The sequence below is a fragment of the Colobus angolensis genome, unplaced genomic scaffold (assembly GCF_000951035.1).
Source record: "Colobus angolensis palliatus isolate OR3802 unplaced genomic scaffold, Cang.pa_1.0 Scaffold266, whole genome shotgun sequence".
Classification (NCBI taxonomy): domain Eukaryota; kingdom Metazoa; phylum Chordata; class Mammalia; order Primates; family Cercopithecidae; genus Colobus; species Colobus angolensis.
This window is the reverse complement of record NW_012115888.1, coordinates 1971562-1990320: the sequence shown is the minus strand read 5'-3', so window position 1 is coordinate 1990320 and position 18759 is coordinate 1971562.

Sequence of the window (18759 nt, the reverse complement as noted above, 5' to 3'; positions counted from 1 at the left end):
CCTCATTACCAATTTGGATGCCCTTTCCTTCTTTCTCTTGTCTGAGTGCTCTGACTAGGACTTCCAGTACTATGTTGAACAGAAGTGATGAGAAGGGCATCATTCTTTTGTTCCAGTTTCCAAGGGGAATGTTTTCAACTTTCCTCCATTCAGTATAATGTTGGCTGTGGGTGTGTCATAGATGGCTTTTATTTCCCTAAGTTATGTCCTTTCTATGCTGATTTTTCTAAGAGTTTAATCAAAAGGGAATACTGGATTTTGACAAATGCTTTTTCTGTGTGTACTGACATGATTGTAGGATTTTTGTTTTTAATTCTGTTTATATGGTATATCACATTTATTGACTTGCAGATGTTAAACCATCCCTGCATCCCTGGTGTGAAACTCACTTGATCATGGTGGATCCTCTTTATGATACACTGTCAGCCTCGGTTCACTACTATTTTGTTGAGGATTTTTGCATCTACGTTCATCAGGGATATTGATCTGTAGTTTATTTATTTATTTATTTTTGTTATGTCCTGTTCTGGTTTTGGTATGAGAGTGATACTGGCTTCATGGAATGATTTCAAGAGGATTCCCTCTTTCTCTGTATTTTGGAAGAATGTTGATAAGATTGGTACCAGTTCTTTGAATGTCTGAGAGAATTCAGCTGTGAATCCATCTGGTTCTGGACTTTTTTTTTTTGTTGGCAATTTTCTTTATGACCATTTCAATCTCACTGATTGTTATTGGTCTGCTCAGAGTTTATATTTCTTCCTGGTTTCATCTAGTAAAGTTGTATCTTTCTAGGAATTTATTCATCTCCTCTAGGTCTTCTAGTTTATGTCCATAATGATATTCATAGTAGCTTTGAATGATCTTTTGTATTTCTGTGGTATTATTTGTAATATCTCCATTTTGTTTCTAATTGAGCTTATTTGGATCTTCTCTCTTCATTTTTTGGTTGATCTTGCTAATGGTCTATCAATTTTATCTTTATTAAAAAACTGGCTTTTTGTTTCATTCCTCTTTTTTATTTTGGCTTCAATTTCACTTAGTTTTGCCCTGATCTTGGATATTTCTTTTTTTTCTGCTGTGTTTGGGTTTGTTTTTTTCTTGTTTCTCTAGTTCACTGAGGTGTGAGCTTAGATTTGTGCTTTTCAGACTTTTTGATGTAGGCATTTAACGCTATCAACTTTCCTCTTAGCATGACCTTTGCTGTTTCCCAGAGGTTTTGATAGGTGTCACTATTATCATTCACTTCAAGGAATTTTTAAATTTCCATTGTGAACCCAGAAAATTTGAGACAGGTCTCAGTTAATTTAGTTTATTTTGCCAAGGTTGAGGACGTTCCCATGACACAGCCTCAGGAGGTCCTGACAACATGTGTCCAAGGTAGTCAGGACACAGCTTGGTTTTATACATTTAAGGAGACATGAAACATCAATCAATATACGTAAGAAGTATATCTATTTTGTTTGGAAAGGCAGGACAACTTGAAGCAAAGACAGGCAGACTCTAAGCAGGGAGGGTGCTCTCATGTCACAGATAGGTGATATACAAAAAGTTACATTCATCTGAGTGTCTGATTAGCCTTTCCAAAGGAGGTAAATCTGATATGCATCTATCTCAGTGAGCAGAGGTGTGACTTTGAATAGAATGGGAGGCAGGTTTGTCCTGAGCAATTTCTAGCTTGAGCTTTTCTTAGTGATTTTTAGGCCAAAGATATTTTCCTTTCACACCATTTTGATTTTATTGTTGAGGCAATGATCATTCAGGAGCAGCTTGTTTTATTTCCATGTATTTTCATGGTTTTGAGGGTTCCTTTTGGAGGTGATTTCCAATTTTATTCCATTGTGGTCTGAGCGAGTACTTGATGTAATTTCAGTTTTCTTAAATGTGTTGAGACATGTTTTGTGGCCTATCATATGGTCTATCTTGGAGAACGCTCTATGTGTTGTTGAATAGACTGTATATTCTGCATAGAATGTTGGGTAGAATGTTCTGTAAATATCTGTTAATCCATTTGTTCTAGGGTATAGTTTAAGTCCATTGTTTCTTTGTTGACTTTCTTTCTTGATGACTTGCCTAGTGCTATCAGTGGAGTATTATTATTATTTTTTAAGTCTGTTACTATTATTGTTTTGCTGTCTATCTCATTTCATGGGTCTAGTATCCATTCTGCCATTCTGTATCTTTTTTTTTTTTGAGACAGAGTCTTGCTCTGTCACCCAGGCTGGAGTGCAGTGGTGCAGTCTTGGCTCACTGCTACCTCCGCCTCCTGGGTTCAAGCAATTCTCCTGCCTCAGCCTCCTGAGTAGCTGGGGTTACAGGCATGAGCCACCATGCCCAGCTAATTTTTGTATTTTTAGTACAGGTGCATGCCACTGCATCTGGTTAATTTTTGTATTTTTAGTAGAGACAGGGTTTCACCATGTTGGCCAGGCTGGTCTCAAACTCCTAACCTCAGGTGATCCATCTGCCTAGGCCTCTCAAAGTGCTGGGATTACAGGCATGAGCCACCACACCTGGCCCATTCTGTATCTTTTAGGTGGAGCATTTAGGCCATATACATTCAATATTAGTGTTGAGATGTGAGATACTATTATATTCACCATGCTATTTGTTGCTTGAATAACTTGTGTGGTTTTTCCCAGCCTCCAGAGCTGGGATTTTTTTAATGGTCCAAACAGATTAAGACACATTCCTGAGAGCATTACTCTTAATATGTGTAAGGTGGAGTAGTTAGGAATGAACTGTTTTTTTAAACAGAGGATTTGCTTGATACAGTCCTAATACAATGAATGCCACATGTAATTGGAAGTCCAATAAATTACTTTGAAATAATTTCACCTGCTACAGAGAATACTCTTTCCCTTTACTATATCAAGTTTTTTGAGGTTAAGAGTAGGCAAATATCAGCTCTTTGGAACTAAGTCCAGCATAACACTTGTTGGGAGACAATTCTCCATGGAATTCTCACAATTCTGCATGTCTTGTGAGCAGAGACACCGGCAACCTTTTTTTGGGCTATTTTTTTTTTCAAGGATGTTTATATAGCAAACAACATTGGAAGATAAAGGTAATATCTCCTCCTAAGCTTGGGGGTCACTTGGCTGGGATGCAACCCCAGTACATGCACAGCATCCTCTTGGGTGCCTCTCTGTCACCCCTATGGGACTTAGAGAGCAAGAGGAACCAACACAACCATGAGACTCATGCTTCCTGTTGTGCTATGAGTAATAAAGGCCTTTGTTTCTATTTCAGGAGTCTTGTGTCTTTGTTCAGCCTCTATGAAACTGTGGCACACAAACTTGTTACATTGCACGTGGGGTGAAATCTCAGGTCCTTCAAAATTCTTGACAAACTTTTGATGGGTTAAACAGAACCAGATAAGTTGACATTTTGCCAAGGAAAGAGGAAGTTTAAGGGGCCTATGACAAAGTTGCCTTAATCCTCTTCTTAGTAATTAAATACTCTATTTACATGTTTTTTTTGTTGTTTGTTTCTTGTTTCTAAAATGGCCAAGAAAATTTGTTCTAAAAGAGTGCCAGCCAAATAAGAAAAAAGAGTGTTTGGATAAGGTATAGAAGGCTTTGCTAAGGTGGAGTCAACTCCTAAATGTGTAACTCCAGCCATCAGATAGAATGGCAAATATGTGTGATTCCTAATAGAAAGATACATAGGCTTTTGCTCAGTAAATAGCTCATTCATAATTTATTCTCCTCAGTCCTCTTTTTAAATGGAGATGCAAATACAAGTTATATCAATAATTTATTTTTACATAGCAACCAACAGTGAATTTGATATAGTTTTCTATAAAATAAAGAAGCGATTTTTAAAATTTTTTTTATTTGTTTCTTCTTTCAAATTTGGCTTAATTATGCCTTAATAATTCCTCTTTACTGAATTTTATTACACCCTTTATTGATCTGCATGGTAGCAAAAAGTTAAGACTTTTAAAGACAACTTGTCAGTTTGATATATCAGATAAAGAAGATAGTTAAGCTATACTTCTTTTCCTCATGTGACTAAAAAGTCACAGTCACTCTCTTTTTTACATATCACAGAAAGTCTCCAAATAACTGGAATCCATCAGGTGAATTAATATGCCTAAAGGCGATCTGTGTTATAGCTAGTGGATTAGATAGGTGTCTAAAGTTTAGAAACTTGTGTATCTAACAATTTGAAAATTCAAAAATACTTAATAAAATACATCAATACATCAACAGACTCAAGCTCCACTGTAAACAGGTCACACTAGGCTGATGCTCCTGCCTCCCTCTTTTAAGGACTTTTGTGATAACATTGGACCAACTCAAATAATTCAGGATGACCACCCTGTCTCAAGATCCTTAAGCTAATCACGTTTGTAAAGTCTCTTTTCCCATGTAAGGCATTACCATATTCACAGATTTCTGGACTTAGGGCAGACTCTTTGTTGGGTCATTATTCAGCCTGCTGCAGACCTGTAGGAAGTGGGACACCTATCACTTAGAACAAAGTCGTTTGCAGTACTGGAGTCTAACCTCACTTTGACTTTCCAAGAATTTAATTAATCTCTCTACCGTATACAAATACCTTAGCGAAAGCAATTGAGAGAGATAAAAAAGACGTTCTTCTATTTGTGATTGGATGAGCTATAAAACAAGGACAGCATGTGTACAATCCATAAACTAAAGTCATCCAGCAATTAGATCAAAGAGGCATTTGAAGCCAGTAATGACATGAGAAGGTGAGTCAACTCCTTGTTATAATGAGGAAAGTGGCCGAGGATTTTCAGAAATCATGAAGCTTTTTGGACTGTCCACAAATCATGGAATGAAATGGATAAGAACCAAAGTACCCTTCTTATGATGGGTCGTATTAGTTGCTACTCAGGCTATACTAGTGTGTGCTGTGTAGAGACGCTTCGATACCATGAGAAGACTTAGAATTAAATCTGGACTCTTAATTTCTGACTCTGGAAGTATAAAACATTAATTCCTCAAGGCATTTTTTCTCATCTGCAAAATTGGAATTATAAAGCCTATCTTATGTGATATTATTACAAATAAATGCCTAGCATAGTGCCTTCAAGAGTAGACTGTGAACTGTTTCCTTTTTATTTTATCCTATGAATGGACTTTGTCATCATCTCCTGGAGGCATTAGAAAATGTAAAAGTGGAAACTGGTACATTTAAACTTACATAGAACTCGAAGGGATTGTGTATTATCTATAAATGTTAAAATGAAGACTCTAGTTACTAGATAATGTTCATTTTTTGACATATCCATAATGTCCCCATACTCATTTTTTATGTGTGTCTATAATAGTGGAAGCTGTGTTTGTAAAAACAATTTTAATGCCATTTTCCTTATTACAAAAGTAATAATTAGAGTAGAAAATTTTGGATTTACAGATAAGCAATATCAAGAAAAGAAAAATCAACCGAGGTCTCACTGCTCTAGTCATTAATATTTTGGTTTATTTTATCAAACCTAATCTCTTAGTCTCTATGTCCATATTATATATATATATATCTATATACACACACACACACGCCATATATGTATCTGCATATTGACTTGTATGTTGCCAAGAGCTTTACAGATAATATAGGCTAGGGACTAGGTTTATTGATAAATAATTTTCATCAGTTAGTTCAAACAGAATTGTCTCATTAGTGTTATATACTAAGACGAACAAAAGGTGGACCAGGTTTGGCACTATAATATGGGAATATGCCTTGGGTCATTCATACTAAGGTGTTTATTTGGCTTCTGATAAATTGCTGGGTTTCCTTATTTTATGCTATTGCTTTTCTTTAAACAACTATTTTATGCAATCAATAAAAATTCCACCTTGCTTATAAACTCTACCGGAGGATGTCTTTACACATTGGATGATTTTGCCTTGTTTGGGTTGGTTAGAGGGTCTGCATAGACTTTGAAGCATTTACACTATTTATATTACAGTGGTACTACGCTGAGGAGACTGTGTATTATGGAAGTTTCTAAATATTTACCTAAAGGTGGTATTCATGCTCAATTCTTTTGATCTTATGATTAACTTCCTTCTTCTGAGACCTTGACTTTGAGGAATATTTACCAATTTTCTTCAATTACGTGATGACTCATACGCCACATCAAACCTTAAAAAGAATTTCCTTGCATTGTTTCATAATCTACTGCTTTCAAATTGTGGAAGCAGAGGAGGCTGTTTGTACTCACTTGCTACAAGAGATTTTCTTTAATTTGAAAGGGAATGAAACTTGTAGCTACTTTGAAATTTTTAATACTTTTGTTGTTATGGCTGAAAGTGTTGCTCTCATCAAAGTCCACCAACTTTTCATCTCTCTTATCTCCTTTTTACTACTAATATGATTACTTCAAGCAATGTTTACAATAGATTAAGAATATTTTGCGCTAAAACAGAAGACCTAGTTGAAATGTATTTTATAAAATGTATCAAAGTTCTAAAAGCAGAGGCCATTATATTCCTTCGGGAATTGGAAATTCCTTCAGTGGTCAGATACGTACTGTTTGGGAAGGATTTTTTTAAATCTCTAATCAATAAAATCATCCCTAAAGTGTTCTTTTAAAGACAATTTAGAATTATCTACAAAACCTCTCAATGATCAGTGTTAATGTTTGTCACCCACTGAAAAGTAATAAGCATTATTTGCATGCTATACATATGTTATCTCTAGCTATCAGACCCTACAATCAGATTTTACTGATGCCCTATCTGACATTAAGATGTCATTATGAAATCATTTAAGGACCCAATTAATTTTAAATGAAAATTGTTTTAGCTGGTTTTAAGTTTCTGCTGGTGAGATTTGTATCTTTCCTCTCAGTGCTCACCAATTTCATTACCATGTATAAGGATGTAGGTAAAAATATTTTATGTAGCTTTATCCCTTGGGTCTGTTATTACAATGTTTGATATTTATTATTTCTTTAGTTTATTGTGTTTTTTTTATTAATGTACTTGCATATTGGCTCCAGGAGTATAATGACATGAAGAAACAAGCTAATAATTCTGAGAGCTGTCTTATTTCAGGGTTGCCTAATTAAAACTAGTTTTAAAGACAGAAAACAAAATTAATGTTTATAACAGGATGTAATACATGTAATCTTGGAAGGATGCTCAAGATTCCCTGGGAACTGAGGAGGAGCATTCAACTCAGATAGGGAAGAATTCCAGGAAGTAACACTTGAGCCTTTGATTAACACTGCTAGAACTGGAAAAAATACAAATAATACAGAAGGGTGTAAAGCCAACAATGAAAAAACTATATATAATGTGGTACCCTAGATTAGAGCTTGAAGCAGAAAGAGGATATTAGGGAAAAAACAGATGGAAACTGTATAAAGTTTGGAGTTTGGTTAATAGTAATCTATCCATTTTTTTTTATAGTTTTGTGAAATCTATTGTGGAAATGTAAGATATTAACAATGGGAGAAAATAAATGAGGGAGTATTTACAAATCTTCTGTACTGTCTTTGTAAATTTTCTATAAATTTAAAATTATTCCAATATAAAAAGCTTATTTAAAATAAGCGAATAATAATCTTTTCTTCCACTGACATATTGTAATAACATACTGTTCTATCTTCACCCCCAGCAATATAGGGTTCACTTTCAGATCAATATATATGAATCTACCTTATTTTAAAAATGCCTGTAAGATGTTCCATGAAGCTAATTTACATATTTTAAAGTCATTCGGTTATCTCCATTTTTATGTCTTAGAAAATAATGTTGCAAAAAGCATCTTTGCAAATATATTCTGGTTTAAAATTGCCAAAAAATAAAAATATTAACATTTTAACACAAAATAAATGTTTAAAATTGCCAGAAAATAAAGAGGAAAAATTCTTTTTCAAATGGTTGTTGGAGTTTATAAACCTACCAATATTACATGAGAATGCCTTTTTTTCTCATGTTCTTATTAAAATGGATATTATCATTTAAAAAATTGCATTCTATTAGAAAGCAGGTGGTATTTCAATTGAGTTGTGATGGATGAATGAATACTAGCTAGGCAAATGGGAATTTGCAGAATAATGGGTAAGATGAAATCATGAGCGAATGTATGGTGGCACAGAGGAAATGCTGTTCTCAAAATATGATATTTTTCAGAAAAGCTGGAATTTATCATGGCATTGAGGATCAGCATTATAGAGTTGGCTGCTACCATCATGAAATGTTTGCATCCCTCCTAAAGGGATAAACCTTGAAAAGTTAGAACCGATCACAGTTTTTATAAAGGGAAGACCATATTCAGATTTTTACTTTAGAAAGATCTCAATGAATGCATTGTAGGAGCCTGGCTTAAATGAAGCTAAATCTGGAAACAGGATAATCAGTTAAGAGGCTTTTAATATGATACGATAAACATCAGTACTGAGGCAAAGGAAGCACTTCGAGAGAGGCATTGGAGACAGAAGCTTCAGGACTTAGAGACTGATGAGACCTGAAGGGTAAAACAAGTGGAGTAGACTAGGTTAAATCTCAGTTCCATTTTTAGTGTCAATGGCAAAATTAGAGCCCATAGGGAGAGGAGTAGATCTGGGAAAGAGATGATTGATTTTTTCTTAGACATGTTTCATGAGAGCTGCCTGTGAGACTCAAAACTGAAAAGTACAATGGACCGAGAGAGAGGCAAATTTCAAGCCTAGTTCTGGCTCAGAGATACAGATTTGAGAGTTATTACTGTACCAGTGGAAGAGGAGACTGTGCCATTGTTGACATTGGGGTGGATAAATCTTTGTTGTGGGGGCTTCTGCTATGCACTGTGAGGTGATTAGCAGCACCCCTGGTTTCTGCCCACTAGAAGTCAGTAGTTCTTTCCAAGCTGTGACAACAAAAGATACCTTTAGATATTGCCAAGTGTCTCCTCAGGGTAAAGTTTCCCTGGTTGATAACCATTGAACTATGTGGTGTGAGAAGGGGAAAAAGCTGGTTATGGATCCCTGGGGAACTCTGGCATTGAAATGTGTCAATAATGGTGCATGGGAGAAGTGCCAGGTAGCTAGAAGTAAAACAAATAAAATAAGTGGTACCATCAAGGACAGGGCATGAGATGAGACGAGAAGAAGAAAATAGACGTCAATGTCAAATACTGATAAGTCAGCTGAAGACTAAATTTGTTAACTCTAGGTGGCAATTTCAAGGTCACTGGTGACATTAACAAGAGTAGTTTTTCAGATGTCAGCTTCAGGTGCCACCTGGAACTGGTTGTTCTCAAAATTCAATAAACTCTCAGTTTTTGAGTAATGGCTGTCTCACTGCTTTCTTGGGGGTTTTAATGACAGTTTTATTAACTCTTCTGATCCTCACTCAGTCTAGGTATTTGCCTTAGAGAAACACTGAAACCTCTACATTTCTCACTCCTGGTTCATTTTTGGACTTAAACTTTTAATAACCCAATGCCTTTCTTATTTTAACGTGATGACTCTTTCAGTTTTTACTCTATTATTGTAGTCCCCTCATCCTAAAATACCCAGTGGTGTGTCCCGATGTTAACTGGAGTGGCAGACATTATCTTTGCCAGAAACTTCTCTTCTCTCTTACTCTTGAACCAAATTTAGATAACTAAAATCTCTCCACTTTCAGGGTGAGTTCGTTTCAGTGGAGTGCTGGAGCTGGTTTGAGGGCTGATTGTAAAATCTCCAGTTGTTAAACAGCATCATTCTACAAAATTAAGTTATCAAATCTGACAATTCATTTTAAAACAACAGTGGTAAATATTCAGCGCTCATCACTTTTAAATGATTTTACTATTGTCTAAGTTCTTGAGGTTATATCTATTATATCTTAATGGTAAAAGTGTCATATGATGTGGTACTTCTGTGCATCTCTTCTCAAATTTGCGTTCAATGATGTCAGATTGGTAGCTTGAAATCAGCCACGGTGAAAGTTTATACATTGCAGATATTGTCAGAGCCTCATATTTTTTAACTGTATAGACTGTATAAGGTAATGGATAAACTATAATAATACTGATTAAACTTAAAAGTATCTTGCATCTATAGCTGTTACACTGTGAATAGCACACATGGTGAAAATATTCTGGTACCTAAATACTAGTATCCAATTGGCAAATCAATCATTCCAGTCTTTGATGAATGAGTGAAGTTTCAACATGTATCTCTATTGTTTCAATGTCATCTTACTCATTAATAAGTTAACATTCATATTAACCAACATTCAGTTGGAATTATGCTCATTTATTAATTGCAAAACTAGATTGACTATATAAGAATTTGGCAAAAAATAAATGAGGCTATTTTGTGTGAATAAATTCACCATAAGAAATTTACAATAAGGAGTAATGTATATCTTATTTGCAAACTATATGCCGCATATCCTTTATGTCAGTTAAATTTATACTGGACTTAGGTTTGTATATCTATATCTATACATATATTGTTCATATACACCAATTTTTCCCCAGAAAGTCAACTATTAAACATTTGCTAGCATTTCTTTCTTACAAGACTTTCCATATTAATTTCCAGGGGCTGCCTTTTAAGGTCAATGGATACCAAAATCTGAGGTAAATACACTTTAGACCTTATCAGAAAGTGTTACTATGCACTGGTATCTCTAAAATTGTTCTCTTCTCTGTTCTCGCTACTGTCCTTGTCCCACATTTTATGTTAGCATATATTTACAAAATTACTCTATATTAGCCTTCCTGTATCTACTTATTGTACAATATTTACCTTGCAATTATTTCGCCCATTTTTGTCATGTAAAATTCACATTGTTCTCTGGATTTACCGTTCCTAATCCTTTTCTGTGACACTGTGACACTATTGCCTGTGGTATGAATTTAACTCTACATACTGAAGTTCTACATATTTTGGTCCCATTATTGAATTTTTTTCTTATATACTTCTGTTTTTTAATCTCTCTATTTAATTTCTCTAGTCTCTGGATGGGACTCATGATTGAAAGAAGGTTTTCTGTTCCTAGACGTTGTCTATGCTATAATCATTCATAGGCATTTATCTCAAGTGCAGTAGAAGAGAAAGTGATAGGCCCATTCAATGTTTCCAAGGGTTAGCTTCCCCTAGTTTTGAACACAATGGAAACAAAATAACCTGGAAACTTGAGAGCGTCTAGGGTGACCTTTTCCCCTCTTTCTACATCTATGTTCAATTTCTCTTTTTCTATTTTCTTGATCAAGTCATACTGTTAGGTAAACTATCCCTCACCAATATTCAGCCCTCACTCCCTGCTCCAGGTTGCAGAATGTTGTTAGACTGTAGTAAAACGGTGGTCTTTCCTTTAAAAGCACTTATTATCTATAAGAGGTTACACTGTGTCCTCTTCCCCCATGCCAAAGTCATCTGTTGAAGTTCTAAACCCTATGACCTCAGAATGTGACCTTATGCGAAAATGGGGTCATTTCAGATTTAATTAGTTAAAATGTGGTCATACTACAGTAGGGTGGACCCATGAACCAAAATGACCAGTGTCCTTATAAAAAGTGGAAACTTGGACACACACACACACACACACACACACACACACACACTCTCTCTCTCTCTGCCATGTGGACGTGAAGGCAGAGGTGAGACTGACGAGTTTACAAGCCGAAGGATGCCAAAGATTTCCAGAAAACCATAAGAAGCTAGGATAGAGGCACAGAACAGATTTTTCCTCATAGCCAACAAAAGGAAGCAACTGTGTTGATACTTTGATCTCAGAATCTTTGCCTCCAGAACATTGAGGTGATTAATTTCTTTGTTTAAGCTACTAAATTTGTGACACATTTTTATGGCAGCCAGCCAACTAGTGTGTCATCTAATTATAATACTATCACTGTGACTTAATATCTTCTATCACACACATAGTAAAAATGTTTTGAGAGCAGGGACTGTGTCTATTTTGTTCATAATTGTATTCTTTGTGCCTACCATAGTGCATGACATATACTAGGCATTCAATCAAACACGGTTAATTGAATGAAAATCTTCTTCCTCAACAGAATTTACTGTTATGATGGTTGGGAGAATTTTAGTTGTAAACTTTCTATCAGATTTTCTGGTTGCAGATTCAAGGGGATGGAGAATTTCTTCTGTAAATTTGTCTTTGAGATGGAAAAAGGAAGGAAACCTCTTAGTTGGGTGGGATGCATGTGTCTGGTGATAAGCGTTCTTTATTTTCACATAGGCTAAATTTACTCACTCTTGGCCATAGCAACAGAATGCGTGCAAAAGTCGAGAGAGTAGTGTGTAGAATGTGAGGACAGCTCCATATGGGGAATTGTGTGGTACGTGGTTGATATGATGTATTTTAATGTTTAATTTAAGAAGGCCTGATTTTGACAGTAAGAATTGGGGACTAAAAATAGAACCAAATGATAAATATGGAATAGAACTGTGTGATACTAAAAAATACAAAAACAAAAACAAAAACCCTTGTGACGTAATAGTCCATTATGTTCTATCTTTATATATAATGCTTTCATGCAAAACAATACCATTTCATCTCTCTCATTTACCTAATTTGCATTATAAATGCATATTGTAATTTTACATGTGAATGTGAGAAATCTGTACCGTTTTTCTCTATTTCAGGCTGTTTATCTTGGGGAATTGTTTTATTGCTGGGTCCATTTTAAAGATACTCTTTGTTAGCTATTTTTATCCTGATATAAATAGGATATTTAAATCCTGACAACAGAGTTTGGCCATGGGTTGATTTATATATATTATAGCATATGGATTAGCATAAGGAGTGAGACCAAAAAAATCAGAGTTCATTCCAGAGGAGCATATGTCATTTCAATGTTTGGTGTCATGTACATTAGCTAGATAAAATAAAATTGATTCCAAAATATATTTTCTAAATACATACATGTTAGTTTATTTTTAAATAGACTTTATGGTTGTAGTTAACATATATATTCTTCCTATTGCTGTGCTAATTAAATACAATTCTTTCCCCGTCACCCTAGCATATCTATATAATTATTATGTAATTTGATAAAAATATATTTAAGCAATATCTATAACAACATATTTTAGTCTTTTATTACTATAAGCTTTTGAATGTGGAGCCAAACAAATAAATTCAATTTTATACATTTGGAAAAAGAGTAAGAAAGTATTTTCTAGTAGTACATATACATGAACATACACACACACACACCAACACAGGCATACACACACACACACACACACACACACACACACACACTCTCTCTCTCTCTCTCTCTCTCTCTCTCTCTCTCCCCAACCAACTGTCATGAAATCACTGAATCAAAACACAATGCTTTGGAGGCTAAATTTGCTAAGTTTAATCTAACTAAAATATTTGAGCTTTTAAAACAATCCTGTAAGGATTTTAGTTTATGAAAGTCAAGATAATTTCTAATTCTTCAAGAATAATTTAAAACAAATTTAAACATTCAAAGGTTTTCTTGAACTTCATAAAACTTTGCATAATAATATATGTGATTTTGCATAATAATAATAAGGACTAAAAGTAGGTGCAGAAGGGAGAAAATAGAAAGACAAATTGTCCATTTTCAAGTATAAAATGGTCCAGAATTTTCATAAATGAAGAATGACATGAAACACACACATACACATGAAACTAACCATGAAGTTGAATTTTTCTATTTTGAAGTGATAGATTAAATGTTTAGTAAGAGATGTTTCAAAATGGAAAATCTATAAGTGAAACACCCACACTCTTAAATATTACTAGGTTTTCTCTCCTCTTATATTATTATTAGACCCAGTATAACAAAATAAATTTTCTTCTGAAATGTTATCCTGAAATTTTGAAAGGACAGAGACTAGAAAGATGTGTATTTATTTGGGGAATTATTTGACAAATGTAAGCATAACAAATAAAATGAAATATCTCCCCCATGGTAACAAAGGGTTCATTGTATCATCCTAGAGCTAGAGAATAATAGTACCAAAATTACAAGAATTATTGGCATTAGTGAGCAAAAGAAAGACAACATGTAAACAAAATGAAATCAAGTTATTCTATGAATTGTCTTCCAGTTAACCTTTAAGTTGGGAACTCAGAATTAGCCACAGGTTTTTTGAAAAGGCCTGAATAAGCTAAATAAAATTAAATATTTCTGTAGTTTTTAATGTCGAATCTGTCAATCATATGATGTCATTTAGAAGATGCCATAATAATCACTGTGGCAAGTTATAACAAAGTAATGGCTTTTAAAGGGCGACAAAGTACAATGCACAGTAAAATCCTTTAGATAAACAGTAGCTACTTGAGATTAGTATAAAATAAATGATTAAAGCAATGTTATTTTGCTTTTATTGGCAGTGAAACAAACAAAAATCATACACTTTCCATGGGGAGCACATGACACACAGGGGAATGCACCCTGGCTGTGAGGCTTCCTGTTTCAATGCCAGCATGGGGTTGGAGTTGCAGCCCAGATCTTGCTTTACTTGAGCTCTCTGCTTGAAAAGATCTGGATACTTATAATGGTTGGCTCAGGGTCTGAGCTGGAAGTGAGCTGCTATCTCTGTCTCACCCATGTCATACTGGAATCATAAGACTGGTTCATGCACAAACTTAGGGTTTACTTTCCCTACATTCACTCCAATCTTGTGATGTGAGACTCCAGAAGTAGAATTTTCACCTCGGACCTTGTTTAGAATTGTTTCTTTCTGTAGAAACCAGGAAAGGTCACAACAGTTGTGGAGTTACTACATCAAGAGCCTTCTACTCCCCAAGGGATGCATAGGAGGAACTGGATAAATCTAAGAACTGCACAAAATTAACTCACAAAGAAGAATTAAAAACAGAAGACATGGCCGGGCGCGGTGGCTCAAGCCTGTAATCCCAGCACTTTGGGAGGCCGAGACGGGCGGATCACGAGGTCAGGAGATCGAGACCATCCTGGCGAACACGGTGAAACCCCGTCTCTACTAAAAATACAAAAACTAGCCGGGCAAGGTGGCGGGCGCCTGTAGTCCCAGCTACTCCGGAGGCTGAGGCAGGAGAATGGCGTAAACCCGGGAGGCGGAGCTTGCAGTGAGCTGAGATCCGGCCACTGCACTCCAGTCCGGGCGACAGAGCGAGACTCCATCTCAAAAAAAAAAAAAAAAAAAAACAGAAGACATTTACCTATGTAACAAACCTTCACATCCTACACATGTATCCCAGAACTTAAAATAAAGTAAAATAAAATTTTTAAAAAGAATAAATAAATAAATAGCAGATAAGAAAATCTAAAACTAGGAGATATTCTTAAACCTAACAATGAAAAAATTTACATCAAAGTTGAAATAGAGTTGGTGGGACACTTTTGGAAGCAGATTTCAAAATAAAAATTATTAAAAGAATAAGTAAGTAAATAATACTCATGAGAAAAGAATACAATTATGCAACAAAGTAAAAGTAAAAAAATTTTCTTTGCTTTCAATGAGGGATTATAGATAGATATGAGGAATTGTTCCAGAATAGAGCCAGATACAAAAATAGAAGTCATAGGACCTAGAGAACAGAATGAGAAGCTCTAACAGAAGACCAAAAGAAGGTGCAGAAGAGAGAGAAAATAGAAAGACACATTGTCCATATTCAAATATAAAATGGTCCAGAATTTTCAGAAATGAAGAATTACATGAAACACACACACACACACACCATCAAACAACAGAAAAGTCCCTTTCATTTCATACATATATGAAACGCTTAAAAAGGAAGAAGTAAACAACATCAAGAGAAAAGCACAGGACTAGAAATGAAATAGAGATTTAAAATACCATAATAGAATTTCCAGTGAATTTGATGGTCTATGTCAAATTGATTTTTGTTTAATAGAAATATAAAAATTAACAAAATTGACATAGGATGAAACAAACATCACTAATAGATGAATAACATGAACCAAATTTAACAGGTATACAAAAAGTGACCTATTTTAGATGTCACTTCGATTGTGGAAACGGGGAGTTGCTACATGTATATTTTTTAGGAGATAATGTTTTTCTGGGTTTTAAGCTAATACTTCATAATATTGTTCCCACTGCAACAATTTCAAACAAGGAAAGAATCAGAACCCTTGTGTTTTCCATTTTTGCAGCCTAGACCAAAGACATTTACGTCCTGGAAGAGAACTTGCTGGCTTTTCAGCTCAGCAAGTATGGGCCAAACTAATATAACAACAAGGTAAAATGTTTTCATTGGCACCTATCTCCTGTTATGATGCTTACACTAAGGTTATCTATCATTCAAGCTGATGGCTGGTTGGTAACTGTTGTAGCATTCTACCTCTAGGCATCTATCCTGCTCGTTACTGAGCCTTCCACATTCTTTTCTATCTTACTTCATTGTTGATTAAAATCAATCGCTACTCTCTAAATGGCTTCATATTCAATAATAGTAATAAGTTCTTAGCACACCAGATACATTTCAAATATTAAGAGTAGAAAATGGTTGATGTTTCAGAAAATGTTTTCAGAAAATGGTTGAATTTTTCATAGAACTTTAATTTTGTATTCAGTTTATAATGCTTCTTTAATTTTTCTTATAAATCAACAAGATCATTAACAGTTCAAGAGAAAGCCAGGCAAAGCTATGAACAGAGTTCACAAAGAAATACAAGCAACCAAAACATACATTAAAATAAACTAAATCTCAAGAACAACTTTAAACAACATAAATTAAACAATATTGAGGTAAGCTTTTTCATCTAGATGGTCTAAAGTAATGCATTAAAATTGGCATATTCTGTTTATAAACTTATTTTAAAATTTTTAGCAAAATTAAAATACCTTTGATCAGGCAGCTCTAATTCCAGAAATTTAAACAACGAAATTACTTAAACATTTACCTAATGTTTAGTGTAGCTTTTTAATAACTTGGAAGTGATTTTAATCTTGCTAAAGGGATTCTAATTAGATATATTATGGTCAATTTAAACAATGAAATAATACCCCAGCCATTAAGAAGAATGCATCACTGTATTTGAAAGTGATATGGGACAGGGGAGTTTGGGAGGGATAAACGTGTTATTTCTCATTTCATCAAATGAGAATTTTTACAACTTAATTAATATTTAAAATTTAAAAACCCAATTAAATATTCAAATGATCTATTGATATTACCTCAACATTATAATTCTGATATAAATATTATTGGAGTGTGGTAGAATTGAAAGAATACATACACATTTGATTTGGTTTGCTAATTTCCATTTAGAAGTTTGAATCTGTATTCACAAGTCAGGCTGTCCCTTGGAGTTCCTTGTGTACTCTTGTTGGGAGCTGGTAATACATTTGTAAGATGGAGCACTACAAAAGCACCATTTTTCTCTTCTGCCTACTGAAGAATATTTTTTTTCCCCCTCAGTTAAGGAAAATGGTAGAAAACAGTTTTGGGGAGACTTTGTGGGATTTTTTTTTTTTTAGATATAAGCCTGGCAGATCACAGATAAGAAAAAAGATATTGAGACCATTATGATCTTCTATGTGGCTTAACATTAAGTCTCTCCTCCTGGTATAAATGTGAGGGCCTCCCAAAGCACTCAGTTTGTCTAAGTGCTTCTTGTTTATTGGGAAGAAGGGATCAATAGTCTTTAAACATCTGTCTCCAAGATTCAGAATTCAAACATTTTTGGAATAAATTTGGGTGGGTGAAACCAAGATACAGAGGTAGGGAAGTGATTGGAGAAACTGAAGTAAAATTATCATGATGTTAGGGATGAGGCATCCAGGGGGTTGATTTCAGCTGGGAAATTGAGAGAAGAAAGGAAGAGTGTTTTCCATCACGTCCTGTTGGAAATGGTTTGGACCTAGGAGAACTACTTTATCTGAGAATTAAAACATCAAGGTCGTCACAGCTGTGATCATACTTGGGGACAAGTCAAATTGACCTGATGCCCTTTTGTGAGCAGATTTAACCTAAAGAAATTCATTGGTATCTGGGCCTTGTCTCAGTGACAGACCAACTCTTACTCTGGAGGAATCCCAGAAATTGTCCCCAATTTTCACAGCTTTAACCACCATATAGGTGGGGTAATGGAAAGTGCTTAGTCTCTAGAACCTGGCTAGATTGCACACTCTTTTTTTTTTTTTTTTTTTTTTTTGTTGTTGTTGTTGAGATGGAGTCTCGCTCTGTTGCCCAAGCTGGAGTGCAATGGTGTGATTTCGGCTCACTGCAAGCTCCACCTCCTGGGTTCAACAGATTCTCCTGCCTTTGCCTCCTGATTACAGGCACCTGCCACCATGCCCAGCTAATTTTTGTATTTTTAGTAGAGATGGAGTCTCACCATGTTGGTCAGGCTGGTCTTGAACTCCTGAACTCATGATTTGCCCACCTCAGCCTCCCAAAGTGTTGGGATTACAGGCATCAGCCACCGCGCCTGGCCTTTTGCACTCGTTTAACTGGGAAACTGGTCAGCCCATCCTGGCCACTTGAAAGACAAGATGCCACCTGTTACATGTGCTAGTTACTGAAACAGGAACTTTTCTTGAGTTACAACGTTTATCACAGACACTGTTGGTCAGTGATAACAAAGACATGAGATTTTTGATATATCAGCAGTAAGTTGTTACTATAAAAGAGTAGAAAAATATGCTAAAACCACGAAGTATAGGGGTGAAACAACCACATCATTAGATAAGCATTAGAGTAAGTGTAACAAGATTTTATCATTTAAAGTTATTTAACTTTGCAAAAGTATAAATAAAACATAAATCTTTCTAATAAAGAATGAACACTTGGAAATTTTAAAATCCCCCAACTAGAATTTGGTTTGCAATAAGTTAGCTTTCATTTA